This window comes from Aythya fuligula, chromosome 2 (assembly GCF_009819795.1).
Source record: "Aythya fuligula isolate bAytFul2 chromosome 2, bAytFul2.pri, whole genome shotgun sequence".
In the NCBI taxonomy this organism is placed as follows: domain Eukaryota; kingdom Metazoa; phylum Chordata; class Aves; order Anseriformes; family Anatidae; genus Aythya; species Aythya fuligula.
The window spans coordinates 48,897,081-48,914,118 of NC_045560.1; positions in this window are offsets into that span (position 1 = coordinate 48,897,081).

Sequence of the window (17,038 nt, forward strand, 5' to 3'; positions counted from 1 at the left end):
TTTTTTATTATTATTATTTTTTTCTGGTCAAAATTATCTGGTCTTGATGTACCATTGAGAACACACAGTCTGTACTACTCATTCAATGTTCCACTATGATTAGCTCTTGTAACTGGTCCATACTTACTTTTACATCTCAGCTTTCAAGGCCATTGAACACAAACGGTCTCTGTTCTGTGAGAAGCAAAGTTGCTTCTCATTGTCATTATTATTTTGATTCATTCAAGCTTGGGAGACCAAGTGGAAAGTGAAAGTTTGCTTCAGTGTTCATTTTCATGTTACTTTTCTGACAGATAATGTATTCGTTCACAGAAATGCACTGGCATTCTTCTATGCATACTTTTGATGGTGAGTTTTCAGAGACAGAGACACAGAGAGATATTCTTTCTCTGTGTATTTCATCCCCTCTGTTCTATTTTGATGTAACTTGACAAAGATTTTCTGCTGAGGTAACAGCAGAATATTTCAGAGAAAGCCAGAAAAGCTCATTTTTCCTCTTTCTGAGAAATCCAGTAGTTGGGAACAAGAACCACACAAGTTTAAACTGAAAAGCATGCTTTTATTTTTAACAAAGAGGAGAGGTAAACATTGGGATGATTGGCATTGCTGTAAGCTCAATCTTAATGTATAATAGCTTCACTTGAATAGTGAAAAATTTTGCATAATTTAATACATAACATTGCTGACATGTATTCAGTTTCCTGATATTTGTATTATATATATGCTATTTTGTAGTGTATTATTGTGCCTCTTTATTATCACCTGCCTGCTTAAAGGAATCACCACCACTGCACCATCTCCTTCTAGAGATGGAATTTGGCCATTTTGCATGTTCTGCTATTCTCATCATTTTATAAAAGCCATTTCTGTTTATCAGATTGTAAGATTCTTCCATTAAATTAACACAAAATGGTATCCTCTTCTTCAATCATCACACTAACCCCACTACATGCAGAATTATTAGTTCACAACTTTAACTCACAAACTGCATTACATGTCCCTGCAGACTTACAAGTTGTGCATACTACACACAGACCATCATATAATCCATAATCTTCTGATCAATTTTTATTTTCTCTTGGGAATTAAATTTTCCAGCATTTGGTCATTGTATATTTAGGACAGACACTTATTCATATAGACAGTAATCCACTTTTGTATTTCCTTAACTTAGGTCTCATGTTGTGTAATACTGAAAGTTTATGATGAATTCAACAAAATTTAATGGTGTTCTGAAATAAAAAAAAAAAAAAAAAAAAAAAAAAAAAAAAGTACAAAAATCTAACTGTTCAGTTCAAAAGAAATGAACAAATCTGAAATGAAGTGTAAAAAACTTTTAAAGATAGAAGTCATAAGTCTTCTGTATTTAATTTTGCTACTAAAAATAAAGGCGTCTGTTAATTCAATATAAACATTTGAAGGATGACTTGAAAACCAAATATTCAGGTAGTGAAACTGAAGTAATAGTGCTGTTTTTAAAATCTACTTTCATATGTGATTTTTAGAAAATGCTTCAATATAAACTCTGTTTACTGTTTGCATTAACTCAATTATTTTAGAAGCTTCAGGCTTACCTATTTCATTTTAGTTAGATGCCACATGAGTTAAAGACTCATGTCTTTATCTCAGTCTGAGTTAGCTTATTTGAATTAGTCTGTTTTATGGTGGACTGGATGAATGACTTGGTTGTTTTCTTAACTGTAAAGTTTAGTTTTCCAAAAACAATCTATACTGTTTATGTTCCAGAGATACCTGTTTTCTACTGTGTGAAGGTTAGATGTCCTTGTATTGCAGAGAGCCTATAAGAATCTTAATGACAGACATGGTTTCTATTCCTATTCTTTTAACTCTCAAATCTAAGACAGCACCATAAATGGCCAAATTACAAAGGTAAAACAATATTAAATGTCATGTGCTGGAAAAAAAATAATAATCTCCAAATACCATTAAATCATTAGGTGCCTGAATTAGAACATTAAAACAGAATAATAAAGTAGAAAGCATAGAAGTAATAGTCATATGTTATACCCTTATTTTTGGCTATGTCAGAGAAACTACATATGCAGGTGAGCTGACATCCAGGACACTTAGGTACTCTTACCTACATTTATGCAGATGTGCATGCATTTGCAATGAAATGAACATTTTTTTTCAACAATTATGAATACTCTAGCATTTTTATCACACCATTAAAAATAATAAATATTAATAATAAATATCTCACAACAAATGTTGTCTGACAGAAGGAGGGACAAACTTCCCCAGAATAGAAGGTAACAAAACGTCAGCTCTATTTGTACAAGAACTTTAATTTTCAACTAAGCAATCCCATGTACTAGGAAAAGAAAATCTTTTCAATTTGGAGGACTTTGACAAATATTAATATATCACAGTTGCAATGGGATTCATTTGTGCTGTGGAATCCAAGAGGTCAGTACATCTGTAAAGACTTATAGTACTTAAGAGATGATCGTAGAAGACATATGGTTTAATCATGATGTATTTAAGCCTTTTTTATCTGCTTAAGAATTCAATGTTTTTCTTTCTCTAATTTAAGAAACTGTTTGCTATTCCTTTCAACAACCACAGAAGTATTAATACAGAAACCACAGTGTATTAAAAATGGCTTGAGAAAAAATCAGTTACATAACTATAATTGATTACAACTGTGATAAAATATATAATGATTTCAGTGTTAATCCTTATATACTTGACATCATATTATAAATTGCTGTATATGGGTGGCTTTCCTATAGAATCTCATTTATATCACAGTAAATCCTCAGAGGAAGATAATGAAAATGTGGAAGGACTCTGTGATTTATATCTCAGCATTAATATGTTTAGCAGTTTGTTTTGCTAAAACTATGGCCTCCTAATAATGGTCATAACCATTGTTTCATTTTTAGAATGCTAACACATACATCTCTAGTGTTACATGAACTGTAGTGGAAAAAGCCTAGGTATCTGCTTAAGTATCTGCTTTTGTCAACTTGATCTTCATCATGGCCATAAAGCATACGCTCTCCCCATCCTCACTAATGGCCAGCTGTTAATAAAGGAAAGTGGTGATCACAAGTTTTAAAAATATTCTTCATGTTATGGAAAACTTTCTACTTAAAAATATCTAATTCAAAGAGATCCTAGATGTGTTGCATAGCACCTATTCCAAGTGGGCTCATTGTAGTATGATTTGGAATCGAATGCTCAAGTGCGTAAGTGTAGATCAAGTGTACAGACAGATATATGAAACAGACTATTAAATTGGAGCATGGCTAGAGCAGCACCACATGGTAATAGGACACTCTTCTGTAAACTGAGTCACCAAGTATCACCTTTTAAGAATGCCTTTTGTTGGTGGTATTTTACTACATTTTTTAACAAAAACAAAGTATCCAAATACTTGCATTTCATCTATCTAGCAGTAATAGAGACTATAGACTTTTAAGTCCAGGTTGGATGGAGCTTTGAGCAACCTGGTTTATTGGAAGGTGTCCCTGTGAATGGCATGTGGCTTGGAATTAGGTGATCTTTAAGGTTCCTTCCAACCCAAACAATTCCATGCTCTATGTTCTACTCTACAGGAAGCATAGCACAGAACATCAAAGATGAAATAATTCCTTTTACCACCCAAGGACGAGCTAAGAACATTGAAAGATATTAGATAATTAAAATTACATAAAAATAAATGTAGTTAGATACCCTTGCTCATAGATTATCTGATTGTGCACAGGAAAACCAAAGAGTTTAATCTTTAACAAGTCTATAAACAAACCAGGAAAAAAAAAAATATTTTGTTATGGAACACCCATATGTTAATACATAGTGTGGACAGGAACATGAAGCTTAATTTTGCTTTGTTTAAACAGTTTCTCTCAAGTAGTCTAGGATTTACTTTTATGCATTAACAAGATGATTTTTCATAGTGTTCATTAATATACATTTAAAACATCCTTTTCTAAAGGAAGACAATATTAGCTAGAATAGATATAAAAGTTTAAAAGCTGTCATTTAAAAATGGGACTAGTCATCTGAAATTTGTAGTTTAATCTCAGAGCGTAACCGTGTCCACTAACACATTGCAACCATTATGGTATAACTCAGAAGAGAAGGAAGGAAGGAAGGAAGGAAGGAAGGAAGGAAGAAAGGAAGGAGGGAGGGAGGGAGGGAAGGAAAGAAGAAAGAAAGAAAGAAAGAAAGAAAGAAAGAAAGAAAGAAAGAAAGAAAGAAAGAAAGAAAGAAAGAAAGAAAGAAAGAAAGAAAGAAAGAAAGAAAGAAAGAAAGGAAGGAAGGAAGGAAGGAAGGAAGGAAGGAAGGAAGGAAGGAAGGAAGGAAGGAAGGAAGGAAGGAAGGAAGGAAGGAAGGAAGGAAGGAAGGAAGGAAGGAAGGAAGGAAGGAAGGAAGAGAAAAAGGGAGACACCAAAGGAATGAATGGTGCTCCAGTGTCTTCTTTAGCTGAATCATGCATTATCATTCCTCATTTTCCTACATGGTTTATATATATTGATCAACCATTTAGGAAAAACTTTAAAAATAATAATAATAAACAATTTGATTTGATTACATGCTGTAACCATTCAATCAAATCAATTGTCATTGTTATTTGTTAATAACATTTTTAATAACAAATGCTGTCATGGTTACAGAGGTGATTTTTTTAATACAAAATAAAAATAAAAATAAAAATAAAAATAAAAATAAAAATAAAAATAAAAATAAAAATAAAAATAAAAATAAAAATAAAAATAAAAATAAAAAGTCATTTTGTGTACCACCACCTAGACACTGTTGTCTACTTTCAGTGACTGTGGCATGTTTATGTATGTCCACCTCATCAATTAGAAACAAATAACCCAGAAAGGATGTACTCTTAGCATCTAAGTAAATAATGGAGATGGGTAAATGAAAGTTACTAAATCAAGATGAAATAAATTTCTAAACCTGTGTCTGCTGTGCTCTTATGCCCAAGGAAAACAAAATTGATAACCTGGTCACAACTCAAGGTCAAAGGTTTGAAACAGAGACTGCTGAGACTTAGGTAAATGACATGTTTAAAATAATAGGATAAGAGAAATTTTAATCTAGAAGGAAACAAAAGCAAGGAATATATGTATACAGGGCAGTGTGATATTGAGTATTATGCAGACTTTTTGCTTGGTATTTTAAGTTAAGAAAAACTAGTAAGAAACAATCAGTCAGAAAAGCATACTCTATGGCAGTCTGTTTATCTTATATCTCATAAATACATAACAACCAACCCTGTTTGTGTGAATATTAATGACATCACAGAAAAAGTTTATATACAGCATGGCTTGCAAATCAGAGCCACAGAAGCAGTGTTTTCCAAGGACTCCTCCATTGGAGAAATTATTTTCTTTAGCGCAAGGTTCATTGGATTTGGTATCAATGTATTCCAATAAAAAACTAACATTGCTTTTGGGCTATGGCAAAATAGGCAAAATAAGACTTATTTCAAGAAGAAAGCAGGGAGCTTGAGATAAACAATCTTTTTCTCAGGATTAACTAAGAATTATACTTCTGAATCAAGTTTTGATTACACTGTGATCAAACAGCAGTGCAAATTCTAGATGAATTACTGATAGAAATGAGGTTGTCAGTGGTCTAAACTAACAATAGATCATTCCATTCAGCTAAAGGGATATCTTTATAAATATTAATTGCATCTTTTTTATTTTATTTTTTTTTAGCCCAGATAAAGGATAGTTGAGCATAGTTGCTTTTGTTTGTTAGTTTGTTTGTTTATTTTTAACTGCTATCACTTTTCAGACTAAGACATTTACTGTATCACCTCCACTAGCCATAAAACATCTCTGTTATATTTCAAAGATTCATCATCCAACCAAGCTAGGATTCTCTATTTTCTCTAAAATTTTGGTATCCCACATGACAGTAAAATTTAAGTCCCATCTCCAGGTTCACCATTTATTAAATATTTTAGCCAGAAAGAAACATTAAGAAGGCCTACAGACTAGGAACACAATTTAAAACCTCTAAGAAAGAAAATATCTTATTAATTCATTAAGTCAAACTGCTTGTATCTACACTTGTATGACTAGAATTATGGTTCATTAACTTCATTTCTTTATATGAGTTAATTAGCTCAGAGGAGGCCAGAAATTAATTACCAGCTTATATAGTTTGTGCAGAATGGCATTCTGTTTATTTAGTTTCTCCTATTAACTTTTAATCTCTTCAAACAATAAAAGAGGTAATTAGTATTTTATAAACAAAAATGAATGCAACAAAGGCAAATAATTCGCCAAATAGTGAGATTCCTGTGTAGAACCTGATAGTTGTGTGGTTCAAGTTACAGACCTTTTCACTGTTAAGTATAAGCAAAAGGAGATTGAAATTGTAGGTAGTCTCAAGGTAGGGTCATACAATCCATCATTAAAGAAGAGCTACCTACTAATACCTCACAGAGAAGAAAAACTAACCTTAAAAAGTTTCCAGCTGTTTGAAAATAATTGCCCATGTATTCAACTACAGTAACAGTTGTAGCTAGCTTTGCTAAGGTGAACAAGATGATACAAAACATAATGAAGCATATTTCATTCAAATAAATAAATAACCACAATAAAATATACAATACGATTGTGATACTATCAAAAAGTTACATATTGCCACCATGTCCCGTGTTTAACCAGAGTGTGTTTCAACAATAAATATAATCTATTATTCTATTCAGCAACCTGTAAGATACAACCTAGAATGTTCATAAAATATATTGATCTTTATTTATTTATTTATTTGTTTGTTTCTTTTTTACTGTGCAGAGAAGGAATATATGATGCTCTTGGTATTTTTTTTTTATTATTATTATTTTTTTTGTCAATTTTGTTAAATACATGGTAAATGTACAAAGATACAGAGCGGTGTAAATATTTATCACCATAATTTTTGCTTATATGACTAAGCAAATGCAAATATGTGTCAAGCATGGTAACAAGGAAATATTTCAGGAAGTTCTTAACAAGTGGTTTTTATTTTTATTGGGACTATTTATTCAATTCCCTGCATCTGCAAAACTAGGTGCCTTTATCCAACTCTACAAAACTCAGAGTCATAAAAGCCCTCTTTAAAAAAATCTAAAACCAACATGAATTTAAAGTTTGTATCTTGAGACATTCATGACTAAAAGAATGCTGTGGGTCACACTGAGGGGTAAGGTCCTGTCCTTCCCACTGGTATCTATATAAAGGTTCCAGTCAAAGCTTGCTGTATCTGATACTGCAAGGCTGAGAATTGCTAATATTTTTACATTCAGAAAAGCTGTCAATAATGTTATAATCTTACCCTGCCTTAGTCTTTGTCTGTGTGGAATTTGTGGAAGCAAAAAGATAAAATATTGTGGGGTTGTTTATTTAAAAAGACATTGTCTTAGGCCTTTTAAAGGACAAGGTGAGTCTCAAAAGACATTGACCAGATGATTCAGGTGGAGACACAAAAAACATTGTTATGATATGGTTCTGTAATTTATCATTTATAAAATAAAATTCCCTACATACAGAAAAATCAGAGAGGTAGTTTTGGGAGGGGAAGGAAAAGGTGTGTTGGCTACATTAAGTATTTACCAGTTAAACCCAGTTAAATGCTTTATTTATTTATTTATTTCCTAAAGTCAAATAATATTAACTAATATATTAATAAAATGTCAGTCTTTGAATGTTGAGCACAGAAGACAAAATACCATGTCTAAAGGTGTCTTACTAATTTGATAAAACCAACATAAGAAAGCTTTGTTGGAGTTACTCAAATCTGAAGCAAAACACAGGTCTTCCTTATGCACAGTGCGGCAAGTATAACATTATGATAAAGTCAAATGAAAAAAATCTCACTGAGTAAAAAGAGACAAGGATTTCCCCCAGTGAAATCCTGCATTTTACTTCAGAGTTCTGTCAGACTTCTTTTTCACTTAAGCTAAAAGATAGAAGTGTCTTTTCTCTTACTGTCTCTCTTTTATCTGGTACAGTATCAGGTCAGTACGTGACATAAAATGAAGTAACATTTGGAATAAGTAATAGAAATCTTCTGCTATAATTAAAAACAAAAACAAAACAAAACACACTTCTCTGAATGATAAGAAGAAAATATCTAATAAGCTTTATCCTTGCATAGCTAAGAAAAAAAAATAATCTATAGTAATTAATGCCATTTTAAAACCTATCACAACAAAGGAACAGACTGTAAATTACTCCAACATGTTAGAAACTTTGAAAAATAAAGGAATTAGAAAGGATTTCAAGGTATTCAGTAACTCCTGAAGCTGACTGTATCAATGCTTCATCACTAAAACAAAATATTCCCCGTTATCTGTTTGGTGTACACAACATTTTCCTTTGGAATTATTTAAGTCATCATAGTTAATTTTAGCCTCTGACTATAGAATACAATGTATTTCTCTGATGGTCTTATATTTTATTCTGCTTCTGTCTTAAAATCCTCTTGATGTGAAACAGCTGCCATCTTCAACCTGATTAACAGATAGGCATGGGTTCTTTATTGCCAGTATTAGCTTTACGGCACAAATCACAGGGCTTCAAAAGGCTGAGGAAATGATCAGACTGCTCACAACTATTACAAATGATTTCAAGCAATTCACCACTCCTAACTGGTGCTGCCTTTGCATATGACTTTCTCAGATGATTCCCGAATATTCTGACTTGTGTCAAGTTGATTTCTGTGGTTCTGATGAGAAATATAACAAAAGCTCTCATCTGAGTGCAGTCCTGGACAACAGGATATGTATCCTATATATACATTTTTATTTTTCCTCTGTTATTTCAATCTATAGATACCATTATCATGCATGTTTGGGTGTGAAAAGAAGGAACATAATGTCTTTTGATATTATTTTTTTTCTTCTAGTATTAAAATGGTATTGCACATATAGAGAAAAGGAAATAAAGAAATCTGATGTAGAAGCCTGGGGTCTTCTGCATATTTGCACCATTAAAGTCAGAAATTTTTGCAGAAGTTCTTCGTTTGTCTGTTCAACACTTCCCACTATTGTCATATTTCATGATTTTTTTCTCACTGTTCATTACATTTTTTTCTGAGTATTTTATCCATTCTATTCACAGGCTAATCATTTGTCTACTGATAACAGTTGTCTACTTACAATAATTTCTTATAATTTCTGAGAAACAGGGAATGTCTCAGCCCTTCCTCACCCTCATCTCCCTCTTTGGCCCAGAATCTTTTTTCTTTCAGTCCAATCCAGAGAATCCTTCCAGTGCCACCATCCCCCACAAATATTCTACAATCAAGTTCTCTCTTGTCTTGGTCTTTACTGCATTCAAGAACAGTTTTAAACTTAGTACTTAACCTGCACTTTACTTACTAATCTCTGTCTCCTGTTTCAGGTACAGCTATCACCTATGCATATGTCACTACTGTATTTTGAGTACTCAGAATCTCCCCCTGTTCAAGAGTCACACTGTCGCCTGTATATATAGCTAAGTATTCAGCATAGTTTTCCTCATCTAAAAATAATTATTTCCTCTGTCAGGTTCTTTATCTGAACACTTCCACCATACGTTACTTATCTCCTTTCATTATAACTTAGCATGTTTAAAACTCTAACGTGCCTGACCAGCTTGGCCTCCCTCACTTACTTCTGTGCCTTCATTCTTCCATGAAGCATTCACAGAGGCTAATCTCAAACACTGAGGCATCTTCCACTTTGTAGCTAGCTTTAGATGAACAGTGTGGCTCAATTTTTTTTCTTTTTCTCTAGGCACTTTGCTCGGCTGGAGTTTCTCATATTTTATTTGTTTGTTTTTAATTCTTTTCATATATTTGCCTAATTATTTTGTAAATTACTTTCACTTTCAATGGATAACACCTATCCCAATGGCCCCATAACTCTTCTTCCCTTCCTTCTGCCACAAAAATTTTGATCCCTGCCTTTTCCTTCACCGTCTGCACAGAATCATTTCTGAAACAAGCACACTTCTCTTTGGCCAGAGATAGCTGCATTTCAGACATTTTCTTCAACTGCAAATGTCTTCTGTTTGTAGGAATTTCTTTTGTATTCAGCCTCCAGTTCTTTGCAAACCAGTTTGCTTTGATCTACAAGGCTGCTTCCCCCACGTGTGACACTGACTTATGTTTTGCTTTGCTGAACTACTGGAAAAAATTATTTGACAACCCCATGATAAATGTCCATATACTGTGGATATGCAAAGATGCTTCAGTCACTTGTCACCATATGAAGACTCATCCTTTGTATTATACAAGTCTTCTTCTGTGTTCCTCTTCAGTATGAATTCAATGCAACATATATGATTCTATCTTCTTTTTTCCCCATGGTTCATCGTTCATCTATTTTTTTATGTTTTTTTTTTCCTTACTACTGAATATCCTCGTGCGTTTTCATCAGCCCTTCCAAAGTTGCATGATGACACTTTGCTGCTGTTTCTGCACTAACTGTTTAGCCAAATTTCTTAGGCTCACTGACTGGTCCTTTTTCAATACAGCAGTAACCAAATCTTTAATAAGTACACTACAGCTGACTTCTGCATGCTTTTTGCTTACTATTTCCCGTCTGATATATCTCTCCTAATGTTCTGTTCCTATCATTTTTCACTATAATCTTTTATAGCTTTGTTCATTTTTTAATTCTTTTGTAGGATATTTGTATGAATAATAAATTGTAAAATTAGAGCGTGCTCTGCTGAGCTATGAGAGAATGACATAAGTCATCTTCCTTGTTACCATGAAATCTGATGATGCATTTTGAACATTTCTGTGACCAGAAGCCTTTTCATCTTGATGGGTATGAAGTTAACCTTTGTCATTTATGCATTCCCTTACTGATTTATCAGCCCCACTATGGGACCCTTGAAAAGGAATGTAGATACATAATATTAAATATGAAGCTTTCAAGATCACAGGCAGCCCTACAGAAATATTTTTGAAGACCATGATTTACTTTCAAAATCTGATCTGTGTGGCTGGGTCTGTCTCCTTCCTCTTTGACAGATTTTTACAATGACCTGTAATTTTAACATAGGCTATTCTTACAAGTCCTTCTTTCATTCATAGTCTTCAATGAAAGACATATTTCATGAGGCCATCAGACCATTGCTGTATAGCAGCAGAGGAATTTTTTTGCGATTTCTATAAAATACACTGTCTTTCATGTAAAATTTCTTAAACCATCTTTCACTCACAGGAACTTTTCTGCAATTATTTTAAATAAAGCAATATTTGCAGTGGCTTTTTTTCTGTTTTAAATCCCTCCTAAAAATTTCTTCACCATAAATCCACAAAATAAATTAAAGGATGTTAATCCAGCCCATCTCTTCTGCTTACATTGAACCATTTCTTTTCCTCTTTTTTTTTTTTTTTTTTTTTTTTTTTTTTTTTGTCTCATCTTTTATTATTACTACATGCAAACATCCTTGTGACATTCATATAGCCATGGTGGCATACATCGTGGCACCATACCTGTGAGAAGAAGAAATGATCATTTTTCTTCCCCCTCCATGTTCTTACTATTGACCAAGGTTATTCTCTTTATCATGTGCAGATTTTATTGAGTGATGCCAAGTGAGATGAATAGAAGCAAATAATGACAGTGCCGCAGTGATGAAATGAGAGACAGAGGTCGTCTAGGTTTTATACTGAACAAATTGAGTCACATCCACTTCTCATCCATTATTTAGGGGTGATTGGGCAGGCTTGGCTTCTATAGATTTGATAATCATTCAGATGTCCATATTAAATATGTAACATAAATTTCTCATTTGGTTGTCGATGACTTGTCACTGCAAAACAACAATGCATAAAAAGGGCTATAATGTATGGATTCTCAGAAATATTTGACATAAATAAATATGTAAAAGGAAGATAATAAAATCTGTTTCTGTCTGCCTGCCAGCTAGCCTTCATGTCAGACTGGACAGCCCCATCTAATACTGTGATTTTATGCAGCTGTATCCTATGAATATTGGCCTGCACACTAGAGATTAAAGCACAGCAGATGTTTCTCTGCAGGCTAACAAATATATCACCCCTGATAACGAATGACAAATGTTGTTCCATATTGTGTCAGACAAAACCAGAGCTCTTGTAAAACAAGTGTTACAGCTGGAATAGGATATTTTAACACAGTTACCTAAGGAGTAGACAAACAGGCAGTTGCCTGCTCAAAAGGTAGCAGAATCCTAACCTGCTGAGATGCTGGCATTGCAGCAATCAAGTGCTGAAGTTCAGAAAAAGAGGAAAAAAACAAACAATCCCTCCTAATAATGATATGAAATATTCACGACTTCCTCTACGTTTTTGTTAGATTTTTGTGTGTGATTTTGTCATGGATAGTTTATAAGTATCCACCACTGTTTCCTTGTCACAGTGGCACAGTAGAGAATGTTTTAGTGTGGAGAAAGGATGCATGAGGGTTGGAGACACACAGAAAGTCTAAATGATGAGCCTATCTGTTTTATTATACTGTAATTTCATGATATCCCAATGGCTTCCAAGAGGTGGAAAGATAAGTGTTAACAGAGAAGGAAGGACGAAAATAGACTGAGTGTTATGAAGTATTACACTGTGGCTAATTAGTACACTACCTTTTTATTTATTACCATTTTATTTGGGTCATTTTTTCCCCCTTTGCACATGTTAGATCCAAGTTAATGTGTAGTCAGCAGCATGCCTTAGCAGTATGTCTTGTCAGCATGGAGGTAAAAGTTCTTCCTCTTATTTGTCTGTTAATACAGTATCCATTTTCTTGTGAAAATAAACCCTATAGCCTTTACAGGAGACAAGGTTCTTGAAAACTCAGCAAGTAAGGAAGGTGTGATCATATTTTGATGCTCACAATATGTGAACATTTCAGCTGCTGTATATTCTGAATGTATGACATTAAAATATTTTCCATAGCTTTCAAGTTGTCATTTGTCCACTGAACTGAGTACTAAAACAAGTATTGTTTAGTGCTGACAGATACGATTGAGGAAAAAGGCAATACAGCAACATGGCAACTTTCAATCACTTCCACTTCCACTGACTTGCTAATGAACTTTTTTTTTTTTTTTTTTTTTTTTTTCCTAACGGAGACTTTGCTTTTGAGCTACGGTGTTTTCCCCAAGCCATTTTATACAATGAGACCATAACAGTTGTTTGTCTGATAAAGCACGTACTATTTAGAACACAGATGTTTGATTATTATTTATTTCTCTCTGAAGCCCGCTAATTCAGTCCCAAATGATCTTTTTTTTTCCTTTTGCTTAAATTTAATTTGGAATGTATGTTGTTGGTAAGTGACAGATAGTTTAATTATTAATAGGATCCTGCAATGCAATGCACCATAGTTTTAAAGTCATCTGGGGCCAAAGCAACACTTCCTTCCTTCCTTATGCTTCTGGGATTCCTGGAAGAATACAAAGGTAATTACAAAACTCATGACAAATCGGTATGTATTATGTCCTTTCCTCAACATTTGTGCTTGCCTATGGTTTTACAAAGCACCATTCTTACTATGAAATGGTAATGAATCAGGAGAGACTTCTGGTATGGTTGCTTCCTTGGGAGAATGGGCTATCTGGGGAGCAAGAGGAGGGGGGGAGTGGAGGAAGAGAGAAAAAGGAGGAGGGATTTGTGTTGCTGAATACTGGCACAGTAGAACATGATGCTGAGACAAAGGTGGACACACTCTGAGTCCTGGTGAAGGAGAGTGACCCTGTGGGATCTGGTCACTGTCAACAAACAGGCTTAAGATTTGAATTTGAAAAGAGGATTGGGGAAATATGAGGAAAAAAAAATAATCTGAGGTAGAAGCTACTGAAATAAATACAATTTTTTTCATTCTTGACAAAAAAAAAAAAAAAAAAAAAAAAAAAAAAAAAAAAAAAGAAACTGGAGAGGTATTTAACTTTATTGATGGATTACACCTTCTAAGGTATTGAGTGTTTTTCCTAATAATTCTCTTGTACTCAAGACATTTAATATTTCAAGGGAAGCTGTGTATGAATAAAATTGATGATGAGTGAAGTGGTGCACAGATTCTACTGTATAACATGCTGCAAAGACTGGAAACCTGTAAATTTGCTCACACTGCAACCTAAGATTAGATGTTGGCCTAAGCCTGGACTATGTACTTGGACACTGGAAATTATGTTCTCTCCAAATCTGTTTTGGAACCTGATGGCTCACAAAGCTTTCAAAGGAAGGAACAGGGACACAAAGATACACAGGATACACAGGGACACAGGATACACAGGGACTATATTTCCAACTTCTGACTTGACTATAAAATATGTGAATTCAAACAAACATGCAAGTAATTGTAGGCAAGTTTGGAAACCTACAAAATGAAAGGTCTACAGGACATATAGAGGTAGGTATCTTTTCACTGATCTAAGTGATATTTTAGATGAATGCTTGATAGGCTGCAAAGGTGGGGTAAATGCCCACAGCTGGGGCATTAAAGATAAAAGGTGGAAGTTGTTTGGGGAAATTTTATTAACATGGCTTATAAACAGTAGCATAAATATGAAAGGACATGCAAATCTCAAGGGAACCACAGTTTAATCCAAGGAAAATTGAGTAAACTCTGTAAACCAAATTTCTTGCTTAGATAATCTTTATTTTAAACCCTTGATATGAACATGTTAAGGTACAAGACACCAAACCAAGGAAGAAAAATAAAATCCTTATTAAACATTCACTGCTTCAATGAAGAAAGCACAGTCATTTCATAACTCTTCATGCCTGGCCCACCACATTAAAACAAAATTCAATCAATTTACATCAAAGAATGAGGTCCATGCCAGAATTTTTAAATGTGCCGGTGTTTTCAAGTATGGACAATGTGAATGGTACAGAGAGATATGTCAAGGACTATCTGTGTTAGAGTATGTATTCATGGGAAGTGAACTGTGATTTTCATCAAATAAATACAGGGTCTAATTTTTGTTTGTTTGTTTGTTTGTTTGTCTAACTTAGGAACAAAGTACTTTCAGTGAAAAATGTATATATATATTATCTAGTATGTATTGGCTGAAAAGGAAACCTTCAAGTTTTTGACTAATGTGCATGGAAGGATGGTAAAATCCATCCTTGCAGTGAGGTGGCAGTAGAGGAGTATAAAGAAAGTGCTAGTGACAATTGCTTGGTTTTTACCTCTCTCATCTTCTAGTCCTTCCAAGCCATCTAGTAATTTTACATTACCACTGGTCTACCAGTGAAATATCTGACAAACTAGCTCTGAACAACTGCAGTTGATCAAAGGAGAAAATATTAATGTAGGTGAAGTTTTGGTCATCCTTCCCTCCTTGCACATAAGGAGATAAAACCTAGACAAAATCCAGTCAAACTATATGAAATAAATGTGAAATACCTATTAAAAAAAAAAAAAAGTTATGAAACTTCCCATAAAATAGCTAAACAGCTTGCCTCCTATAGACGACACATATGAAAACTCCCTAAATTCCTCGGAAAATGGGATTTGCAATCCCCAACCTCATAATGAGTTCTGAAAATTTCACTTACATGTCATTATTCTTTCAGAAGAAAAATACTGAAAAACCATAGCCAAACAGAAATCATTTAAATTAATAAAGATTGAGAATTAAAATTGCCATAAGGTGATGAGCTTATTATTTACAATTTTTACTTCTTTATTTTTAAACAAAGTCCAGTCATCTTGACAGATACATTGGATAAACTAACAAGTTTTGCATCTTCATGTGCTTTGATTATCCCTAGATGATGATGATGATGATGATAATAAACCACAGAATATGATGGGAAATTTTACTGTGACCTTTTCCAAGGTCACAAAACATGGTATCAGGTAAAACACAAGGGTAGTTATAGATCAATTTGAATGTGTGGTTGAATGAAAGTATTCAGAGTAACATTTTACTTGAAAATGAATACAGATTTAAGCTTTAAATATTTAAAATAAGAAATAATATTAATAATATAATACTATAATTAGAATAATAAAACTGCAGTTACTGATAAACATAACTAACTGACCATAAGAGCACCAGTTCATAAGTGAAAACCAGGGAAAGCAGAGGAAAGTGAAAAACTAAAAAAAAAAAAAAAAAAAACTAAAAAACTAAAAAAAAAAAAAAAAAAAAAAACAAAAACAAACAAAGGTCCCTTCCAAGTCAAACCCTTTTATGGTTCTATGGGCCCATCCTCTTTAATATCTTTATTGACAATTTTGATGAGAGAATTGAGTGCAACCTCAGTCAGTTTGCAGATGACACCAAGTTGGGGAGAAGTATCAATCTGCTGGAGGGTAGGAACGTTCTGCAGAGGGACCTGGAGAAGATGGGTCAATGGGCTGGGGCCAATGGGATGAGGTTCAACATGGCTAAGTGCTGGGTCCTGCACTTTGGTTACAACAACCCCATGCAATTACAGGCTTGGAGCAGATTGGCTGGAAAGCTGTGCAGAGGAGAGAGATCTAACACCATGGGGGTGTTTAAGGAAAGGCTGGATATGGTGCTTAGGGACATGGTTTAGTGGTGGTAGGGGAATGGTTGGACTAGATGACCTTGGAGGTCTTTTCCAACCTTAATTATTCTATGATTCTATGACACTGTGAACATCCTTCTACCTCCTCTACCCCCCTTCTACCTCCCACTCTCCCCTGCCAAAAACAAAAAAAAAAGGAAGACAACAAAAAAGACAAAAAATACCAAACCTCAGGGGTGATATTAGATTGTTTCTAAACCTAAGGACAAATATTTAAAAATCCTATGGCTTTCATTCTTCCAGCATTATACCAGTACATTCTACTTCAAAGTTTCAGTGTTTTACTGTGGGAACAAATTAACTCTAAACTCAGATCAGACAAAACTATTGAGATGATTCATGGGAGAAATCATGCAAAATCATAGGTTTCTAACTATAAGCAAGAGCTGAGAATTCTTTCTGAGACCCTTGCCTCTCTTTTGCATTTTGCTATTCTTCTACAGAGCTTCTAATATCATTACTTCTTGGAAATTGGCCCAAGGAGGGAAAACCCTAAAAAAAAAAAAACAACAAA